The 20,661-nt window shown below is 42.7% G+C and overlaps 1 pseudogene; it reads left to right on the top strand.

Moving 5' to 3' along the window:
- The window catches only part of LOC124712202, a 56,780-nt pseudogene that overhangs the window by 11,451 nt on the left and 24,668 nt on the right, over positions 1-20,661 (top strand).

Genomic DNA, 20,661 nt, shown 5'->3' with positions numbered 1-20,661 from the left:
AATTTGCTGCGCAATTGGCCGCAAGCCTCTCCCATGAACGATTCCCAAATAGCCAGTTAATTTGAACTTCCGAATCATATTCTTCAACTTCGGTGCGGAAAGAGAACCTCTCCGTATTTCTTTGATGTGTCGACACTCGCACAGGCAGGAGCACTGTTGCTGTCGTTTTGTTAAAACAGCTTGACCAGTAGAGCCCTATTCACCTTTGGCAGGCCCATGTTGACTGTCTGCACCTGTAATGCACACTGACGTTTTTCTTTCAGCCATACCGATCTACCACTACCGCCACTAACAACGCAAAATCTCTCTCTCTCTCTCTCTCTCTCTCTCTCTCTCTCTCTCTCTCTCACACACACACACACACACACACACACACACACACACACACAGATATGCGCGATGATTGTGCCACAGCTATTAGACACACATTGTGCTGACTGAGGTGACATCCTAATGAGCATGGACCGACCAACATTTTCCAGTATTATTTGCACGTGTTTAGTATCGCTAGATAATAAAAATAGAATTCAGCAGCTTGCCGTAATATTTTAAATTAATATCTTCTCCATACATAACCGTACGATACCTTCCAGTGCATTAAACTGTATACCTAAAAGAGGAAATTCAGAGTATTTATTCACATTCATCAACAGTATATAATATTGCGCATGTAATTAGCATTTTAGCTGAAAAAACTAGTTATTCATGTTTAACTGAAAAGACAGCTACACATAAAAGTAAAAAGGCATGTGGTAAAAATTAGAAATACACACACTACTGCGTAAGCATATCTCTTGTTTCATGTATCTTCCTTAGGCTATTAATGAATTTTAGTAATTACGAGCAGAAAAATGTTCATTATTGAAAGATGTTTCATGATATATAAATTTTGATTGCCTTGATGACACAGGAAGAAAATTGCCCCTCGTAATGACTGGGTGTTGTGTTATGTCCTTAGGTTAGTTAGGTTTAAGTAGTTCTAAGTTCTAGGTGACTGATGACCATAGATGTTAAGCCCCATAGTGCTCAGAGCCATTTTTTGAAGAAAATTGCCAATAGGAGTTGTAAATAGATTCGAAAAGGCACCTTTAAGCAATCTGTAATAGGGACACAATCGCTTAAGACTTTAACTATTAAAGGCATACTAGTGTTTCAAGATTAAATATTACTAATGCACGTTCCGTTTTGTGCTTTAGGTTCGAGTGTAACCTCATTGGTTCAGATCCTGTGGTTGAATCGTATGAATTTGGAAAATCCACTACAGGACCCGATAAGAACGGTTTCCTTCCGCTTATGTTTCAGTTAGTACCTATGTCATTCGCGGTGGATGCTTGGCAGCATTACTTTTCAATACCGCTTTACCTCGGAGGACGACCCCCGCAGCCGGCCGCGGTGGTCTAGTGGTTCTAGGCGCGCAGTCCGGAACCGCGGGACTGCTACGGTCGCAGGTTCGAATCCTGCCTCGGGCATGGATGTGTGTGATGTCCTTAGGTTAGTTAGGTTTAAGTAGTTTTAAGTTCTAGGGGACTGATGACCACTGATGTTAAGTCCCATAGTGCTCAGAGCCATTTGAACCATTTTTGAACGACTCCCGCAGTCGGAGACGAAACGTCGGCGGAGAGTTTTATACATCGACCACAGAGTACCTCCCACTGTGGACTCCAGAACAGGCAGCGAGCTGTGGTGAGGCGTGATCGTCGAATACCATACGACTTACTCATCACTTCAACAGGCGAGCAGCTTCGCCGTTTCCGAGGTTCTCGTTTCCAGCGCCGCAACATTGTGCCCTTTGTCAAAACCTTTAACATCAGTGGATTACCACATTTGCGGCCCATACCTTCGCTATAATGATGCCCACTATTCTCTCTTCCACTTAAATTCATTCATTACTGCGTCACGTACACGCATCACCACCAGGAGGGATTCACTCTCACTGTGGTCAGTGGTCATAACAGTATAACAGTGCAGTAACATTGACAGATGCGTCAAACTTGTTTTCGGTCTGAAGACCAGAACAACAACATATTTAACCTATGTGACAAATATTTCTACACTGGTTTCATCTGTATCTCTAGCGAATTTCTTCCTGCAGTTTCGTTTTCACTCATTTGAGTTTATATGATATCAAATCTCCTGAACTATCTATCATAAAATGATACAATTTTTTCCGTACATTTAATGGTACATGTGAATACTGCCTGAAAAACGTGTCGCGAATACAGTAAGTAGTGAAGAAGTAACAAAAAAACAAATAACATAATATCCGATGCGGCAGTCTTTCGCGTGGACAGCGAAAGTCTAGTAAGAGATAAACTTTTACCCTTTCATTATTTTGTAGGGTTTGTTGGCGAAAAGAAGTTTCGTAACGATTCGATGATGATTTATGGCGGCGGGCGTTAAATAGCATGGTCATCAGGACCCAGGATTTGAAATTAGGTGTGAAGTTTATTGCAAGTCAGTATGCACCCTCATTCTAAAATTGGATGAATAAACACTGGGTACCGGTGCGTCGTGGACTACACTGTTTTCTCCCCTGCATCCTCACCTCTTTGACAGGTAGGCGGTTCTTACCTCGACAGCAGTTCTTTTCAGACAGTAAGTAATATCCATACCAAATGTGGTTTAAATCGGTATTGTAGTTTAGGAGGCGATGTGGATTAAGTTGTAAGTCCAATATTACCTTAACTTATTTATAACTTAACAAAATGCTGTAATAACATATAGACACAAAATGTAAGTTCCTGGAATCGGCGTACTAACTCTTCGGCTTTCATAATTCAGAGGCTCAATTTTATATTTGTCCCAATCTTGGTGTGTAGAAATCCTGCGTACATTTTGCACATTGTGTGTCAGCGGGAAATATAAAACTTTTGTTGTTGTTGTCGTTCTTCCAGGTTCGTCGTACGACTGCAGAATACAATGAGCCCCATCGCAATGACGCAGTTCTTCTTCAGCGCCATCGTCGCTTGCATGGCGCTGTTCCAGGCCACATATGTAAGATTTTTGCACAAAACTTGGCTATCCCATTATATTTTTTTTTCAGCAACAGTAATTAAAAATTTGAAGATCAACTCTACAGCTTAGTAAGAGACTGTTGGAGATGAACAACGCTTTAAACCTGAAGTGGAGAAAAGGCACTCTCTACATGGTGACCAATCGTTAACGCAACTGCTGTCGCAGCGTGTAGCCGCCCGGAGAGGCCGCGGTTAGGACGGCGGAACGTCCGCAATAAATATCACTAAATATAGTATTGTTTGTCACATAAGTTATTTCTAAAATATATAACATAACATAAACACTTCAAAAGAAGACTAAGTTATGAAAGTATGTTAAGAGGAGACGAAAAGCAAACAGGCTCCAAAATCCATTTTTAGATATTTGCGTATTTGGAAAGCTCGCCATTCCCCGCATAAAAACTTTTCTGTTTCATATAAATACCACAAATTGCTCGCGAGCCGTGATTTTTTCCCTGATGCTCTGCGCGATTTGGCATTCAAATTTCGTGCTTGCTTCTATGCGTCATTCAGAGAAAATTACACCGATTTCGATATTTCTTGTTCCCCGTTTGCTACCTGTACTGTTTTATTGTGTCAAGGCTTTCTACACTGTATCTACTATCGACACTCTTAGTTATGATCGTGATTGTTATTTTTTCAAGTACTGTTGTACGTACTTTACTACGGTGAGTAAGCACTGATTTATATTCTCTCCGGTTTCAGACATTTTTATCGAAATGGCACAAACAAAGGAAATTTAGCCTGAAGCAAAATTCAGAGGAAAGAAATATGTAAAGCTAAATGACGTTAGTGGGTCAAAGGAACTAAGATTCCTGAATGTAAAGAAGCACCTCAAGAGAGAAAGCGCAATATCTTCGAGGCTTTTTCTCACAGTCAGCTTGTGTAGATGAATACTCGTTTGGAAATATTGTGTTGAACTTCAGCATGCTCTGTGACTTTACGTTAAAAAATAGTGTATAAGGTAAATGTAGTGCTAGCACGTCTTTGGGAATCAATGCCTTCGCAAAGGAATTGTGTCAAAACTGACATTGAATTGTACAAAGCGTGTAGCAGTTGCTACAACAATGGTGTCACAAATGAAAAATAATATGTATTTGAATAACTTTAGGCTACTTTATGATCTCAGATCATTGGTAAAGGGACGGAGGCAGACAAACTCTTTTGTGGACTACTTGACATTCCAAATCGGCCTGCAAAAATTATGACTTATAAAGAATTTGTTGGAACTGCTCTTGCTGAAGTCTACAAACTATCAGTGAAGGAGGGCAGATGAAGGATCAGTCAAGGAAATCGGTTACAGCGAACGTGCTGAAGTTTGTGCGTGTTTAGATCGCAGTTCGCTGCAACGTGGCCACATTTGATTAAATAGTATTGTGACTATTACATAATTTGATACCAGCAAGGTATTTAATGTAGAGATTCTAAGCAAAAATTTCACTTGCCTCACTGAAATGGAAATGGAGCATGAGGACACCTGTCAGAAGAATCATGCTGGTTCTAGTGGTGGCATGGAAGTAGCAGGAGTTCTCAGGATCTTCAATCGTTCAGCGGCAAATAGAGATGTTAGATACAAATAGTGTTTAAAGCATAGTGACAGCAGGGCTTCTGACCAGATATGTACACAAGAACACTATGGTTCTAGTGTTAAGTTTCCAAATTAGAATGCATTTGGAATGTGCGGAAGAGAATGTGGTCCAGGTTGAGAAGACTATTGAAAGAAAGAACAAAAATACTACTGCGAGATGCCAAAGAGATAAGTTGTGAAGGTCGCCTGAGAAACGCTGAGATAGATTACGTAACTGCTGTAGCATGGCCATAACAACAAATGTTGAGAATTCAGAAAACGTGAAGATAGCTGTATGGGCTATGTTTTTTCCATAAGCTTTCCCCAAATGAAAATTCTCAGCATTTTATTTGCCCAAATGATCCTGACACTTGATGCAAGTGTAGGAGAAGCACAACATGCGACCGCAGACATTCTTTATCTGCTGCAACAATCAATGAAATTAAACTTATGTTTAGATATCTTAGTAAAGATACTTTCTTGAAGAAATGTCTTCATGGGAAAACACAACAAACGAATGTGTAAATTCTGTCATTTGGAACCGGTTACCAAAAACTGTTTGGTTAGTTTACAACCTTTAAATTTGCTGTATATGACACGATTTTATGCTTCAGTGATGGTGTAATAAAGAAAGTGGTTATTTTAGAAGCATTGGGCATACAGTTTAGTGGTATTACATCAAAGCCCATGGCGCAAGTAGATTAAGAGGTAATCTGCACAGCAGAAGTTGCTGATTTAAAATGCAGAGAAGAAGCAAGACAGAGAAAAACGAGGAACCAAGAAGAGAAAAGATCAATACGATTCAGATGATGCTAAGTATAGTGCAGAAAAATATTAATATCTATAATTTTCACAAATGACTATATCAGAATTACAATATTAAACTTTGAAAAGATTTTTCCAAAATCAAGTATTATGAGTTTTAGGTACCATTATTTTCTGAACTAAAAGGATTAGAAATAAGAAATACCATCAATTTGTACTCCGGATGGTGATAACTTATTACAAGTAAATCAAGAACCAACAATCGAACGGAAACTATTTAATCGAACAGAAACTGTTTTGTTTCCACTAATGTATAGAAAAAAGTGAAATTTTGTTACAGACAGATGTAAAAAATTCCTTGGAATCTATAAGAAGTGTTTCGTTAATTTTACTTGTGAATTTAGGCTTTTATGTTACACACATTCAGCAAAAATTGCACTGTTCTAACACTCGTAGTTATTTTGAAAGGTGCTTCTATTCAGCGGGTAAAATAACATTGGCAGAATGGGAATAGAAATTGCCTCCCATCTGCCCTTGAGCAAGAAGACGCTGAAAGTGTCTCCCTTCGTCGGTCAAACATTTCTGACACCTGCTTAAGAGATTTATTATTACAACCTGCAGTTCTCTCAGAAAAATATCAGCAATATCTTGACGATTCTTAGTTTTAAATTAATCTAAAGCCCGTGGATCGGTTTACATACTTTCTGTTTTAATGCTTCCCAGACAAAAAAAACTTGAGAGAGTTGATTCAGTAGGACATGGAGTTAAATTTTGTTTGTTGTAACTCTGTCCTGAAACGCGAAACAAATTCCCTGTAATAAGAAGTTGGCTACAGTGCTGTCGCAGAGTCTTACTTACGGGTCGCGAGACTACGTTCTTTCTCAGTTAACTGGCCAAAACAAAAAGCCTTATAATGTTTTCCATATACTTCTCACTGCTAATTATACTGCGCCACAGAATAATAATAGTTACAAGATGGAATAATTTTATTAAAACACGTTGGAGCAGGCAAATTCAAGTCACGTCTGAGACATGGGCGGAAGTAGGAAGCGAGTCAGCGTGTCACAAGTGGTTCATGCCGTCGACATAGTACGACACTGTCTGCCAAGCGAGGATACGTATTCAGCAGAAAGGAGAACACGACATAAAACCGAAGGAAGCAAGACAAGCACTTTTGTCAGCCCATAAGACATGTTGTCAGAAACGCTGTCTATTTTACAAGAGCACATGTCTAGAAACCGACGACAGAATAAGGACGACACATGCGGTCAATACAAACCGAACATCGCGTCATTGCCTCATTGGGTTCGGTGGCATTCACTATAAGAACAGTGAGGTCCATGATTGCCATACTGCGGTAAACCAATGTCCTAGACGCACGAGCACATTCTATGAATTAGCCTAAGGTACACTCAAGGCTATGGCCTTCAGCCGACGGGGGCTTGATGCAACTCGTCGCCTACCATCTTCTGACGGCGAAACTGACTGTCTTCCAATAACAACACTCTGAAGAGGGCTGCCACTATGGAACTTCAACGCGTAAGCTAGCAACAGGGCCTCTTGAAGTCCATGTTCCTGCTGAACACTCAGGTGCCTCTGGATATTGAAACCTACCTGGTGTAGGTGGAGATGAACCGACCATACAACTGCCGACACCAGGTCAATCACGGATGGGCTGTCAAGGGTCATCGTAGGATTCGGTGTGGGACCGAGGACACTCCAGCAGCTATCCGAGACCACGTCACCCTGAGCAACGGCCGCACCTACTCGCTGGCAATCCGCTATGGCGACAGGGTTGCTGACATGTTCCCCTGGGCATATGACTGCTGCAGTGGTTTGGAGGTCGGCAGGCAGCATCTAACACAAAGCTGAACGAGGCAACATCCAATAATGTGTGGAAGGACGACGACTTGTAAAAATTGTGAATAACTGATTAAACTACAATAATGTTTTGCTAGAGTCGATGACCTTTCACAAGTTGCCAACAGCTATCCTGACCTCATGCGGACCTGTTTCCGCTCAGGCCTCTGTAATTGTTTCCTGGAAGAAGATACGGCCTATTATTCTCTAACCGTTGATGTCGCACCACATTCACATTTTTTTTGCTCTTGCAAGAATATCTCATGTGTTAGGTTATGCTTTTCAGAACTCCAGTAACTGTTATCTTGTTAATTTACATATTCGGCTTGGTGGAACCATTATTCGTCCGAAAAGAACGTTCGCTGACGGTCAGTTCCTTTGTCATGCACCCTTTTCACAATCCATGCATACAACTCAATCCTCTATGAGGGTCACCCTGCTTAACTCTTGCACTGTAGTTATTTCATAGGATTGTAGCTTTGGTAGCTCCATACCTGAACAGAGACGTAGGAAATTCCCATTAGATGAGAAAGAGGTCGAACTCAATTCCAGGAAGGCTTTCCCGTGCTATCCAAAGTTTCTTCTTAGAGCACTGTACTTGGTTGCCTATGTTTCCTGCAGGAACACTTCCTGTTCCAAATTTATTTACCAATCGATGATTTTTACTACAATTAGGAAACTCAACACCAGAAAATTCCTGTAGAAGTGATCTGCTGACTGCACGCACTGATTCTGTAAGCATGCATGAATCATACCTGAGTACTCTTTGGCGAATAAAATATTTCAATTTCCCCATTTCACTTGGAACATTTTCATTCAATACATTATGTGCATTGCTAACGAACACATGCTCTCTGTGCTAGATCTCTACATACAGGCCTCGCAGTGGCTGGAGAAAAAAAAAAAAGCCAACGGCCGGTTGAGCTAAGCACTGATCACCCTATATTTTTTCAGACGTCCAATCGGGTAGTATGCTCATTCTAGAATTACTTCCTGTCACTAAAACGAGTCCTTACGTATCAATCTGAACTAGAAAGCACATAGCAAAGAAATGCAAAATCGAAAACGTTCTTCTCGAAGTAATGTAACGTAAATATTCTATCATAAATCCAATTTTAAGGAAGTCAATTTTCCGTTTCCACTATAAAGTGATAATTAAGTTCTTTTTTAAATTTGTTTTTCATTTCGTTGCATTAATTATTGTAGTCAGAGGTCTAGGAAATATAAAATGTAGCATTGGTTTATGAGATGTGGACATTTATTTCAGTTTTGAGTGATCTCTGGTATGCTTCTTTCTTGCATGTAGTTTTATTTTGAAACAAAATCTTGTGAAGTAAGTTAACTCTCCACAAGCAGCTGGTGCTGCTAGTATCTGACGACACGTTGTAAGGTAATTGCGTGAGTTCTGCTTTGTTGTGCTCTGACTGAAATCCCAGTTACCTAAAGCGTTGCGAACAAGTTCGAACGTACGGCTCTGAAGCCGAATTAACAACATCACAACTTTGTGTTTCTTTATATCGATACGTGCAGTGTTAATTTTCGTACTGTACTTTATTACTCATTTCTGCTCGAATGAAGTATTTATGCAGTGCCACGTAAGTTTATCGTTTAGATCCTCAAGTGCTTAGCGCAGGCCCGTCATTCATGTCGTATGGTGGCATCAGACACCCTTATATTAATCCATGTTCTTACCAACAGTATCGCCTATTTGCAATTGGTCATGAGATGTGTTCTGCCCAGAATATATAAGCGCGGGTGGAACAGAGTGAAGGGCGTGACTAAATAAAGCAATTTCCTCTTTAACGGAATAGCTGCAATTAGTGTAGTCCCAATAATTTTTTTCAGTTACATCCGTTTCACAAGTTTTCGATTTGTTGGTTGGGTTGTTTGGGGAAGGAGACCAGACAGCGAGGTCATCGGTCTCATTGGATTAGGCAAATAAGGGGAAGGAATTCGGCCGTGCCCTTTCAAAGGAACCATCCCGGCATTTGCCTGGAGTGATTTAGGGAAATCACGGGAAACCTAAGTCAGGATGGTCGGACGCAGGATTGAACCGTCGTCCTCCCGAATGCGAGTCCAGTGTCTAACCACTGCGCCACCTCGCTCGGTACAAGTTTTCGAGTATTAGATGGGTCGTATTAGACCACTTTCAGACTTTCGAAAAAGATTGTATATAATGGCCTGGTGCTTCCTGTCGGAAGATTCAAGTGGCGTCCTGGAGACATTTTCTCTGGTGGCTCAGAAGTCCAATGCAAGAGCCGACTTGCCGGCCGCGGTGGTCTAGCGGTTCTAGGCGCGCAGTCCAGAACCGCGCGACTGCTACGGTCGCAGGTTCGAATCCTGCCTGGGGCATGGATGTGTGTGATGTCCTTAGGTTAGTTAGGTTTAAGTAGTTCTATGTTCTAGGGGACTGATGACCACAGCTGTTAAGTCCCATAGTGCTCAGAGCCATTTGAACCATTTGAACCAAGAGCCGACTTGCCGCCTACTAACGAGGCAACTATGAGTGACTCCAGCAGAAAGGTTAGTCATAAGCTCATGTCTGCGGGATCGTTTTGCAGCTAAGTTGTTAAGCCGTACTTGGTCGTGCATCTTGTTTCCATCCGCAGTCAGTTTTCTCCACTTGCTGCGACCGTCAGCGAGTTGCTCTCATCTGTCACTGTCAGTATTAAATGCGCACATATCACTCTTGACGCAATCCCTATAGCGTAGTGAAGATCTTCCACGAGGTCTCTTTTCTGCTGCCATTTTACTGAGTAATGTGCACCGGGGCAGACGGGAGTGGTCCATACGATGCAGATGTCCTAACCACCGCAGGCGACGTTGCGTGAGCGTGGCAGTGATACTCTGTTGTTTAGCAGTTTTCAAAACCATGCTGTTTGTCACATGTTGCTTCCATGATATTCCCAAAATGCTCCGAACGCACCGCAGGTGAAAGGCGTTGAGCTTTATTTCCTGTTTGGCATACGGCGTCGAAGTCTCAGCTCCATACAGGAGAGTACTCAGCACACAAGTACTTTTGTCGACAATGTAAGATGTTTGTTGTTCCATGCTCGTGTGCGGAACTTTCCGAAACTACTGGCAGCCTTTCCTGTTCGTGCGTTTATCTCGTCAGCCAGGGAGAGATCTTCTGTCATTACTGAGCAACGACGGCATAATTTATCGACTACCTTCAACAAGGAGCCGTCCAGTTTGATGACAGGTGGATCTGTGTAGCCTTGTACCATGACAACCATCTTATTTAAGTTTATAGACATGGAGAAGAGCTTGCATGCAGTAGAGAATTTATCCACAAGCTCTTGGTTGTCTTGAATATGCGCTACAAATGCAGCATCGTCAGCAAATAAAAGGCTATTTACAAGCAAGTCTTCTTGGAAGCGCTTGGATCTATGTAAAGAAATGTTGTAGACTTCCTATCGGCTCTGGTATACAGATGAATGCCCAGGTTAGTTTCACCAAAAGTAACTTTGAGGAATGTTGAGAAAAAAATATTGAACAGAATGGGAGCCAATACGTAGCGGTGAAGAACCCCTCTTTTCACAGCAAACGGGTCAGATGTGATTCCGTCGAAGACCACACCACCTTCCATATCTTCGGTAAAAGCCTTGATCATCTTTAAGAGCTTTGGAGGGCACCCTACCTTCGAAAGTACTACATATAGTCCTTCTCTGCTGCCTGTGTCGAAAGCCTTATTTCGGTCAACAAAGGCAATGGACAGTGGGATTTTCTGCTAGCGGCACTTTTTCTGAATTTGCCGGAGTGTGAAGATCATATCAACTGTAGATCGTTGGGGACGAAACCCACATTGTTTCTCATGGTACATGCGTTCGGAAAGCTTCTGAAGTCTGTCCAACACCACATGGGCAAATGTTTTTCCAGGTATACTCAGAAGTGAGAATGTACGATGACGGTTGCAATCGACACGATCACCTTTACCTTTGTATGAAGTATCAATATTGGCATTTCGCATGTCTTGCGGCGCGGTACACGCAGCCCAACATTTCAGTGAGAGGTTGAAAAGCAGTGGAAAAACTGGCTTAAGTTTTAAAATTTCTGTGGAGATGTTGCCTTTGCCAAGGCACTTCCCATATTTAAGTTTTGAAGTTGCTCTTTGAAGCTCCTCCATAGTAGGCGTGACATGCAAGTAATGGTAAGGTGTCATCTGAGGAATTTCATCCATTGCGTTTGGACTAATGTTGATTGGATGAGAGTAGAGACTACAGTAATGTTCTATCCAAAGGTGCAATTGACGATTTCGATCTGTATGACTTTTCCATTTGTTCCCTTGAGTGATACGCTGTTCTTTGGTATGGGTCAAATGGCCCGTTTGACACCCGAGTACACACCACCAATGTCGCCAGCATTCAAACACTCCTGTATGCCAGTGCAAAGGAATTGGTGCAGTTGCGCGGACAGTGCGTTGAACAGCTGTCTTTGCTTTGCTTAGCTCCCTGCCTGCAGAAATGCATGGGTTTTTATGCCAGATGACAGTGGCCTGACGCTTAGTCTCAAGGAGAGGTGTCAGGACATCTACGTTCTCGATGAACCAATCCTGGGATTTTGCTTCCAGATTACTGAACACATTTCCAGCCGTAACGGTAAGAAGCGCTTTTACCTTCTGCCAGTCTTCAGAAATAGGAGCGGCTGGGTCCCAGGAATCCACCTCTGTTCGTATCTCGTCACTAAATACTTATACAGCAGCAGTGTTTCTTTTTGGCAAAGATCAATTTTTCTTTTGCAAGGTATTCTGGAAGAATGAATCTTTTTAGTCACGAAGCGCACTTTTGTCGCTACTAGTGCATGATCTGTGTCACAGTCTGCACTAAGGAAAGAACGTGTATGAAGAAATTAACACAGATCTTTCCTTTTAGATAGAATAAGATCTAACTGGTGCCAATGTTTTGGTCGGGGGTGCACCGTGGAAACCTTGTGCTACTGTTTGCCTTTAAAGTATGTATTGGTGAGACTCAATTGATACTTTGCACAGAATTCAAACAACCGTAGACCATTTTCAATCATCTTACCCACTCAGTGTTTGCGTAGGCAGTCAGGCCAAGTGGCAAAATCACTACCAATACGAGCGTTAAAATCACCAAGGATGCATAGACGATCCCCGGAATGCACTCTTTGTACCACATCGTTGAGTTATTCATAAAACTGTTTCATGGCATCTGCAGCTGAGGTAAGTGTTGGTACATATACAGATGTCAGCGTAAGTGGTCCACTACTTGCTGTGAAACGCAGAGTCATAATGCGTTCTGAGATCCAAATTGGAATTTCGGTGCAAGACAGCAAGTCATTGCGGACAGCAAAACGATTCCGTTCTGTCTGGGGCTAGCTAGCAACATCTTTGCCCTTCCAGAAAAAAGTGTAGTTTTTTTCCCTTATTGAGCCTTCTTCAGGTAGCCTGGTTACCTGAAGTACTGTTATAGCGATATTGATTCTTACTAGACCTAAGTCGATAGCAGCCTTTTTGCGTAGCTTTTGTGAGCTTCCACAGGTGTCCGGAAAGCCTTGCAGCGTAATACGGTTGTTCCATGTACCGATGCGTAATGACACATCTTTACTTTTTATTTTATTTTTTATTTTTGTAGCAGCGGGTGTAGATATTATGGCGACGACTTCTGGCAGTGCTAATATTGGAACAATCGGCAGCAGGACGGGCTAGTACCTAACTGACTGGTTGCTCAACAATAATCCAATAACAGTCTTAATCGCATTTATTATTGCTATAATACCGCCAACCGGTTTCAACTCGACGTAGGGGTTATCTTAGTTTCCTGCCGTTATGTAGACAGGAGTGACACCACCATCAGTCGTCCAATGGTGTAAACGCCCAGAAGATGACCCCCACGTCGGGTTGAAACCGGTTGGCGGTATTATAACAATAATAAATGCGATTAAGACTGTTGTTGGTTTATTGATTAATCATACTAATCGCTGCTTCTCTCCACAGCCATGTTATCCAAAAATGACTGGTTGCTGCCCAGTTTGAAGCGGGCAGTGACTGGCCAGAGGACCTACGTTGGGCCCTCCCAGTGTCAATAGCGACCGCAGGCGACCGCCTCGACGCCCTTTAGAGCAAACTTATGACCGGTAACATCCGCTATCCTTGTTATTTTGATATTGATGGAGTGTCATTGTCGTGAATGCTACTGTGCAGTTTTTAGGTGGTGCCTGGGACGCAGTTTTTAGGTGATGGCGAACTTACCCACTAGTCGTGCCATCCTCTGGACCTGGCTGACTGGTTCCTCAGGAGCGAAAATACGCGACGTGCGGAGTGAGGTTGGCTGCAGACAATTGCCACTCATTTCCGGTTGGACCGTACTTGCGCCTTAACGGAAGTGCCGATTCTGGGTTTCAATTTGGAGTTGTCCCTCTCCTAAACGGATGGCATGCCATTGCTAGCGTCCGTATCTCCGAAGACAAGAGATGGGAAACAGGATACGATAAGAGGAAAGAAAGGGCGTTGTGAGCTACACTCTGTCTGGCGCCTCCGCAGAGGCCTGTCCGGCTTGGGAGGCCCTGCCGGTAGGTACCACCGGCATGGCCCTCTGCTTCCCTGGAGCACGGAGCACGGGCATTGCTACTCTAAGGCTCTGTCTCCTGAGAGAGGAAAAAAAAGATTGTAAAGTGTCTAGAAAAAGTAAGTGTTGTATCAGAGCATAAAGTTTTCGATGAAGTCACAGACCAGAGATTAAACCACCGTATTGAACAAATCGACCCACACCCACTAGTGTCTAAGAAGTGTTAACATAACTCAGAAATTCAACCTGAATCATGTAATGTTTAAATATCTCAAGAAAACAAAGTTCATGGATGGGATCATGAGTACACTCACAAGCATGTTTATATCCGAATTACAGCATTTTAGCTGAATTTCAGTATGTTATATTTAATTCATGCCATAGCGTGTAAACAGCTTAACGAATCATTGAGGTATTTTGCTTGGATGTAGATTTTTACAGTAGCTCTTGTTTGACATAGCTCTCTAGCTATATAATTGTACCACTATTTTAAGCTTTATTAATTACTGTAGTGATGTCTTCAATTTACTCGCTATAACTTTGACAATTTCCGTCGTACAGGCAGTTCTTAGTGTCGGCGGTCTCGTTTTAACGATAGAAACGAAGATGTCTGTTCAGAATTTTCATAGCACTAACGAATCATACATAATTTTATTTTTTTCTGTATACAATGGTCAGATCCACACAAGCTCTAGCCACCAACAATCGACGTTCACAGAGGAACTTTCCGCAGACTGTGCGTACAGTTGACCGCCGCCTGTTCCTAGCGCGCCGAGTGTTCCACGCAAACACAAGACTCTGACTCGTGTACCAGTCTACATTTACGCTAAGCTCCACCTTTAACACCCTTGTGCAGTTTTCCCGCAGTCCAGCCCTGTGCTCTGTCTCTGCACCACAGGCTCCTGGGCCGGTGCTGTGACAGCCTGCTCAGGCTTTCATTTATTTGCCATCTATACTTATCGCGCCACAAGAAGCCGTTTCAGTGTACAGAAGGATCACATAAGTCCATCGCTGTCTCCATGAGAAACTGGCGGTGATGACGTTGCAACTAGTACTGTTGTGTTCGGCTCAGTTTATAGTCGAAGAAAAGTTCCCCACTTCCCACAATACAGAAGGTTGTCCAGGCTCTTGTTGAAATTCGGAAAAGACGTCAGTCCTTGAATCAGTATAATCAGATAATTTATACAAAGAGCGGATAGTAAGCTACATTAGCTGGTCAGAAGTATTGCAGACATCTATTACTTCAAATGGTTCAAATGGCTCTGAGCACTGTGGGACTCAACTGCTGAGGTCGTAAGTCCCCTAGAACTTAGAACTACTTAAACCTAACTAACCTAAGGACATCACACACATCCACGCCCGAGGCAGGATTCGAACCTGCGACCGTATCGGTCGCGCGGTTCCAGACTGTAGCGCCTAGAATCGCTCGCCCACTCCGGCCGGCCATCTATTAGTGGATATTAATATGTGGTGTGTCCACACATAGCCTTTATGTCCACCTGAACTTTGCTGTGGCTTCAATGAGGTGTATAAATTCTCATGGAGAAAATGCAGCCCATTCTTCCTCAAGAGTCGAAATCACATTAGGTAGTGATGTCGAACGGTGGCGTCCGGAAGAAGTCGACGTTGTAACGCGTGCCAAGGTGTTCCATTGGGTTAATGTCGCGATTTTTGGCAGATCAGGCAGTTTCAGAAACGTTGCTTTGATAAACCATTGCCTCGCAGATATTGCATTATGACAGAGTGCATTGTCGTGCTGATACAACTATGATAGTCTCCGAACTGTTCCTATGTCGCATAAAGTAGAGGATGCAGTAAATTGTTCCATATTATTCCGAAGTTTGCATTTTATTAAGCGCAGTAAGATGATCACGGCTTAAGTACAAAAATCATCCTTACGCCGTAGCAATGCCTTCTCTGTACTTCAGTGTTGGCATTGTACGTGACTGGACGTAACGTTGTGACTTCGTAGGCTTTCCCGGCGTAATACGTCTTGAAACGGGTTTGCTGCCGGAACCTACAATCATCTCGATTCGATATTTCGGCGATCCAACTGGTCGCCATCTTCAAGAGGATGTTGCTTCTGCTGATTAGTCTCGCTGAAAACTGACACCAGGTTGCAAATCGACGTCCTATGTAGGCCACCGTACCGTACACGGCGCATGCGCCACCCGTCATGGTTGCTACACTTCAAGACTGGGTAGGTGGCGCCGCCCTTAGTAGAACACTGGCGACAACGATATATCACACTCACGGACAATTCTCGAACACTCGGACTGGCCGCACCGAAGAACGTCCTGTTTTGATGCGGGACAGTACGGGACTCCACGTCCTGCTAAGAGGAAAATCATTGTCTCTGTTAATTACATTATCTGCCAAACTAATTTCAATTGCCACTTTATAGACACTGTTCCAACCCTCCCCCCCCCCCCTCCCTCTCTCTTCTCTCTCTCTCTTACACACACACACAGACACACACACACACACACACACACACACACACACACACACACACACACACAGGCGCAGCAACAGCTATAAACATAGCAGAAATGAATAGGCGTTAGTTTACAACATATACACTGGTGTCCAAAATTAACACAAAACTACAATTTGACAGTCCGGTGTCTAATTCATGACACAATCGTACAACATGTCAAAAGATGTCGTTACGATCTGCTCCGGAGATGGCATTCCGACCAACGGATAACTAAGCCAGCAACGACGTCAGGGCACCTGTCAAGAGGGCTAGATTTTCCAAGGTAGTCCCACATTCACAGTCGCTCTGTACACAGTTGGAGACGGTGCACTACGTCACAGAGAAGACGCCTACAGACTCTCTGCTGTGGAGGGCCACAGGAAGAATGGAACCAAGAAAGTCGTAAACTGATGTGGCCCGATGGCTTAATGTGAATCGTTCTATAGTTTCTCGGATGAGGCGACATTCTATAGAGACCTAAACTGTATCCTGGAGACCAGTACAGGGCCGATCACTTGTGACATCAGAAAGAGTGGACCGTTATTTGCTGTAAGGACATGATGGTAACGCCTTAGTAGTGCACAGCAACTGGCATCTGCCATCACAGCACTCCCTGGACGTGTTGTATCGAGGCAAACGGTGTACAGAAGGTTTGAGCAGAGTGGCCTTTATAGTTGGAGACCTGCTGTCTGTTTACCTATGGCGTGTCTCCACAGAAGGGATCATCTAGAGTGGATCCGTCAACATGCCACCTCGACGGTAGAACGGTGGGCCACTGTTCTTTCCAATGATGTGTCGCGATTTGGTCTGGAGAGTGATTTTCGGCGGATTCGCGTCTGGAGGCCACGTGAAACATGATTTCTGGACCCAAACATCATGGAAAGAGACCGATATCGAGGAGAATCCGTATTGGTGTGGGCAAGGATTATGTTGAACACTCGAACACCTCTTCATGAAATTGTACAGATGAAGCATCAAGATTTAACTGCTGTCAGGTACCGTGAAGAGATCTAGGAATCTCGTACGCGGTTGTTGCGAGGTGCTGTGGGCCCAGACGTCGTGTTGACTGGAACTCATACGCACGGGTGACTGATGCTGTTTGGAAACGGAAGATATTGCACGCATTGCGTGCCTGCTCGCTCTCGCGTTTCGAATCCCATAGGGCATTTCCGTGATGTGCTACGGAGACGGGTTGCGTCGCGTCAGCATCCACCAACCACTCTCTAAGACTTATGAACAGCTCTTCAGGAAGAATACGCGTTATTGCCTCAACACGAGGTTGACGACATCATCCACAGCTTGTCCTGTTGTTGTCAGGACTGTATTGGCCCTATACTCAGCACATTAACCAGTTACCAGAAAATGTGTTCAAATCTTTAAGGTGAAAATTAAAAAAAAACGAAGAACAATTTTGTCTACCATTATGCATGTTGCAGATGATTACGTTCTGTATTCCTTACATTCTTTGTACTTTAGCATCACCTGTTTATACTGTTTTGTGGCAAAATAAATGCAACCTTGTAAAATTTCCGTTTGTTGCTTTAATTTTGCACGCCAATGTACTTCGTTAGCTTGGCAATGTGTACGTAAATAAACCAAAGAGTGTGAGACACATAGTGAACTCAAAGTAGTTATGTCCTGATATCAAATTCTTGATCAAATATCTATAACTAGTGACACAAGACTCATAGTTCATCGTAACAATAAGGGAAAACAAAAGTAAAGTGTTGAGAAAAAGTTAGAAACGTAAAAACATGCTTATGTTTCGTAAACAGAGCTGTAGTGCGACCTCCAGCATGTGATCAGATGAAAGGAAACGCAGATGTCAACTAAAAATGGGAAGAACTGTAAGTAATCACTTACTTACATGAAAAACGAGACACGAACTGTTCTATAATCGAAAAATAATATATATCAAAACAAAACCGTATCATTCTCTATTCCACTGATGGTGTCTTAAAGTGAAGAAACGTGAAACCCGTCTGGGATAAATAAAGTACAGTGCAGCAAGAAAAGGCATTTTTTACTTACAAAACATATGTAACCCTTAAAGTTTAGGTCTAGATCGCGTCTACGTATGTAGTAAGCGGTACGAAATTTATTGAGAAATACCGTTCAGAAACGTTTACTTACACTTATATGGTGAAAATATTCACCGCTGAAACCTGTGGCTGCCTTCTTATAATGAGATTTATACTATTAAGAAAACCTGTACAGAATTTTCAACGTTTATGTCCCACAGTATTTCGGCCTACTTCAGGACTGTTAGCATTTCAGATTATATGAATTTTTTTAAGAACAAGTACAATAGGAACGCCAAATATTCACCTGTGTAACAATAAAAACAAAATATATTTGAATTTAACTGTGAAGGTAACATATCTTTATATCTCATTTCGTTAGCATATTTGATCCAGTAGTGTACCAGTCGGTTGTTTCTACGCACTTATCAGCAACAGCAAATTTTAATTAGCCAGCATGTTATCGTTGTTTTCAGAGCAAGGACTACACTGCTGTATTCAGATGTGTCACTTTAATGCCCAATCCTTGCGGCCAGGTTTTACTCTACTGCTGGGCGGCTCACAACGTAACCGAACAGGTGAGCACAGTACGGTACTACGTTAATACTACATGTTGGATTTCTGTGTTTCTGTACCAGTCCTCAGTGACACAAACTACCGTGCAGTTCAACATAGGAGCTCAGTTTCAATGTAACTTTTTTACTGATTGTATGTGTTGGTGAAGTACTGTTATGTCTGTGAAATGTCCCACGTTAGTTTTTCCAGTGGTTTCGTTTTATGTATGAAATGTATTACGTGTCAATTGATATGTTACAATCTATCTTTTGAGCAGTGGTATCTGAAGTTTTGAATTGCTAGAGATACTCTTTTGGCACTGGGAACCTGTAGTCTGAATTTAACCTAAAAGAAACCTACTTCTTCTACCCGTGAGAAAGGTATTCGACCATGTGTGGCCGGAGATCCATCCCTTATCCCTCCACGAATCAACTGTTTCTTTTAACGTATTCAATTTTCATAACTGACTGCTTTCCTGTAGCGATGACATATTCACGTCTTCAGTGTTTTTTCTGACGTCATGGATTGCACACGTCATGACTGGAGGACATTTGAATGTAAAACCATGTGCTGAATGGCTAATTGCGGGAAGAATTGGCAGTTGTTGTCCTTACTCAAGTAGTTCCTCCCATGTAATGTAAGAATGAAACTGTTAACACATATGAAGTTGTTGGTGTCACTCGTCACATATTTTAATGAATGATTCTGTAGGTTACTCGCAGGTAATTACGCATAAGATAAAAGGAAAAGGAAACCGGGTGATCAAGACAGGAAGAACACGTGATAGTAGACTGACCGCTGTGTTTTCTTCAGTCAGTTACCATTGGACGCAGCATGGAAGGGCACGGTGTCAGCACACTGCACTCTCGCCCGTTGTCGGCGTTACGACCTTAGAGCAGCCAATTTTCACTATAGTAGCTCCTCAGCTGACATCACGAGGCTAAACATACCGAGCCACCAAAGAAAAATCCCTAGTGGTACCAGAAATCGAACTCAGGACGCTCACATGAGGATCTGTTATGTTGACCACTGGGCTATGGAGGCGGACATCACACACAGGAGCGTTGGAAATCACCCCGAATCGATGTGCATGTGGTGGCAATCAGTTCACCGATGGAATTTGGTTTTGCTTGGACATGGAAAGCTTATGTATTGTTGTGTATATCTTCAGGAAGGCAATCATAAGTTCGATTTGTTCCAGCAGGGTCAACATTCCATTGATACCTGCCCCCTTCCCATCACCATGCTGAAGTCAAAGTGAGGCGCACCATCCGCTGCACTCGTCGCTGTCTACAACTACTTCTAGTGGGAGCAGATAACCAGGACACCAGGCGCTGCGGAATATCATTTAGTTCATAATGAAAGCCCATTAAGCTGGTGTTTTGTCTGCCGTATACCCGTCGTCGTGATGTGCCAGCAAAGGTCACAGCCCAAGTATTTGCACAAGAAAATATAAGACGTTTAGGAATTGTTGAAACCTGTCTGTGGTGGTAAATTTTTAGTTGCACAGGATAAATATGACGAACTGTGGGCATAAGCCAGGATCGCTGATGAATTTTAACTGAATCTCCATTGCGAAGGGTTTTGTATGCATTAACTCCGATGATTTTGTTAAAATGGTGATAAAATGCGTTTTGATGAAAGTAAGGTGGTTGTGGACAGTCAAAAGTGGACATGTTAATGTTATCCTACATTAATGACTGTTCTGGTAAAGTATTTTGATGAACAGGCCTTTCTTACAACAAGAAACTCCACGTGACGTATTACGCAGAAGCTTTTTTGGCGACCATAGCAGCAAACTGAACATCGAATGAAGATTTTCTAAAACCTAAACCTGGATATCTGACAGTCTGGGTTCGATACAGATACTGAC

The sequence above is a fragment of the Schistocerca piceifrons genome, chromosome 8 (genome assembly GCF_021461385.2).
Source record: "Schistocerca piceifrons isolate TAMUIC-IGC-003096 chromosome 8, iqSchPice1.1, whole genome shotgun sequence".
Taxonomy (NCBI): Eukaryota; Metazoa; Arthropoda; class Insecta; order Orthoptera; family Acrididae; genus Schistocerca; species Schistocerca piceifrons.
This window is presented reverse-complemented; position numbering and strand designations above follow the sequence as displayed.